Genomic DNA, 2,500 nt, shown 5'->3' on the forward strand with positions numbered 1-2,500 from the left:
CAGCTGCGCCGCCTGCCGCCTCCGTCGGCCGGCGCGCCTGCCACTGGCCGCCCCCACCAGCCGGCTGTAGCGCGTGCGCCCACGCACCGCGCGGCCAGCACGCCGGGAGGCCCCCCCTCACCGGCCGGGGACGGTCCCACCCAGCCACCGCCGCGTATCGCTTCACACCCACATGCCATTCACGTTCGTGGGCATGGTGGGTATCGCTGAAACAACCGGTTGGTAGCTCAACCGATCGTCGCCATCACTGATTCACCTCTAGCGAGAACAACCGCACCACAACGGTTTACCAGTTGTTCATTTGCGTAACGTCACCAGCAAACGTAGACGTCCATCGCCATTTGCAAATTCAACGATTGTTGCATGCCTGTGTCAGGTGTCACGACACACTATGTCTGCCCACATACACGCAACAACATGTGCACGCTTCGCGAACACGTGGAAGGTGGCCCCCGTACGTATGCGATGTCCATTGCGCGAACGACTGTCAACCGGCCTCTGTCGCATGTCGCAGATGTGGAACGCAGTGCACCATGCTATCACGGTGAGTGAGAAGAGACGACTACGTCTGACAACACGCGCCACTACATCAACAGACGGCTCATGCTGATCGCCATCCACGGCATACCATACTGCAATCCAGCTCTTATAGGGAGACGACACGTAGCTGAGTGCACAATATTTGGACCGTATGGTTCGCCGTTGTTGGCGCAGTCGTGGTACGGTCACACATGTACCACGATGTATCATTCAGTACATGAGGACCAATGTGCAGTACAGTGTGTGATTTGGACGTACAACATCAGCGGACAGTTGACACAAGCCGTACCACAACGTAGGCTGTGCTTCGCCATGCGAATGCCAATGAACAACTGCGAAGGGCATTGAGCATGTACGTCCTGCTGCCATCCGCATTACAGTGTATAGCCGCAAGGTGTTTAACATGAAGCGATACTCTGGGGACCGGGCAGTGCGGGTAGCAAACTATATTGCGGGGGTTGCAGTTAGGCAACACTACATTTAAACGCGTCGTATGACAATTACCAGAGCAAGGTTAAGGCCCAACGTGTGTTGGGTTAAGGCCCAACGTGTGTTGGGTTAAGGCCCAACGTGTGTTGGGTTAAGGCCCAACGTGTGTTGGGTTAAGGCCCAACGTGTGTTGGGTTAAGGCCCAACGTGTGTTGGGTTAAGGCCCAACGTGTGTTGGGTTAAGGCCCAACGTGTGTTGGGTTAAGGCCAACGTGTGTTGGGTTAAGGCCCAACGTGTGTTGGTTAAGGCCCAACGTGTGTTGGGTTAAGGCCCAACGTGTGTTGGGTTTAAGGCCCAACGTGTGTTGGGTTAAGGCCCACGTGTGTTGGGGTTAAGGCCCACGTGTGTTGGGTTAAGGCCCACGTGTGTTGGGTTAAGGCCCAACGTGTGTTGGGTTAAGGCCCAACGTGTGTTGGGTTAAGGCCCGAACGTGTGTTGGGTTAAGGCCCAACGTGTGTTGGGTTAAGGCCCAACGTGTGTTGGGTTAAGGCCCAACGTGTGTTGGGTTAAGGCCAACGTGTGTTGGGTTAAGGCCCGAACGTGTGTTGGGTTAAGGCCCAACGGTGTGTTGGGTTAAGGCCCAACGTGTGTTGGGTTAAGGCCCAACGCGGGTTGGGTTAAGGCGCAACGCGGGTTGGGTTAAGGCGCAACGCGGGTTGGGTTAAGGCGCAACGCGGGTTGGGTTAAGGCGCAACGCGGGTTAGGTTAAGGCGCAACGCGGGTTAGGTTAAGGCGCAACGCGGGTTAGGTTAAGGCGCAACGCGGGTTAGGTTAAGGCGCAACGCGGGTTACGTTAAGGCGCAACGCGGGTTACGTTAAGGCGCAACGCGGGTTACGTTAAGGCGCAACGCGGGTTACGTAAGGCGCAATATAGGTTAGGTTAAGGCGCAATATAGGTTAGGTTAAGGCGCAATATAGGTTAGGTTAAGGCCGCAATACGGGTTAGGTTAAGGCGCAATACGGGTTAGGTTAAGGCGCAATTACGGGTTAGGTTAAGGCGCTAATAACGGGTTAGGTTAAGGCACAATACGGGTTAGGTTAAGGCACAATACGGGTTAGGTAAGGCACAATACGGGTTAGGTTAAGGCACAATACGGGTTAGGTTAAGGCACAATACGGGTTAGGTTAAGGCAAAACAATAAAGGGTTAGGTTAAGGCACAATACGGGTTAGGTTAAAGGCACAATACGGGTTAGGTTAAGGCACAATACGGGTTAGGTTAAGGCACAATACGGGTTAGGTTAAGGCACAATACGGGTTAGGTTAAGGCACAATACGGGTTAGGTTAAGGCACAATACGGGTTAGGTTAAGGCACAATACGGGTTAGGTTAAGGTACAATACGGGTTAGGTTAAGGTACAATACGGGTTAGGTTAAGGTACAATACGGGTTAGGTTAAGGTACATACGGGTTAGGTTAAGGTACAATACGGGTTAGGTTAAGGTACAATACGGGTTAGGTTAAGGTACAA

This window comes from Schistocerca americana, unplaced genomic scaffold (genome assembly GCF_021461395.2).
Source record: "Schistocerca americana isolate TAMUIC-IGC-003095 unplaced genomic scaffold, iqSchAmer2.1 HiC_scaffold_464, whole genome shotgun sequence".
Taxonomy (NCBI): Eukaryota; Metazoa; Arthropoda; class Insecta; order Orthoptera; family Acrididae; genus Schistocerca; species Schistocerca americana.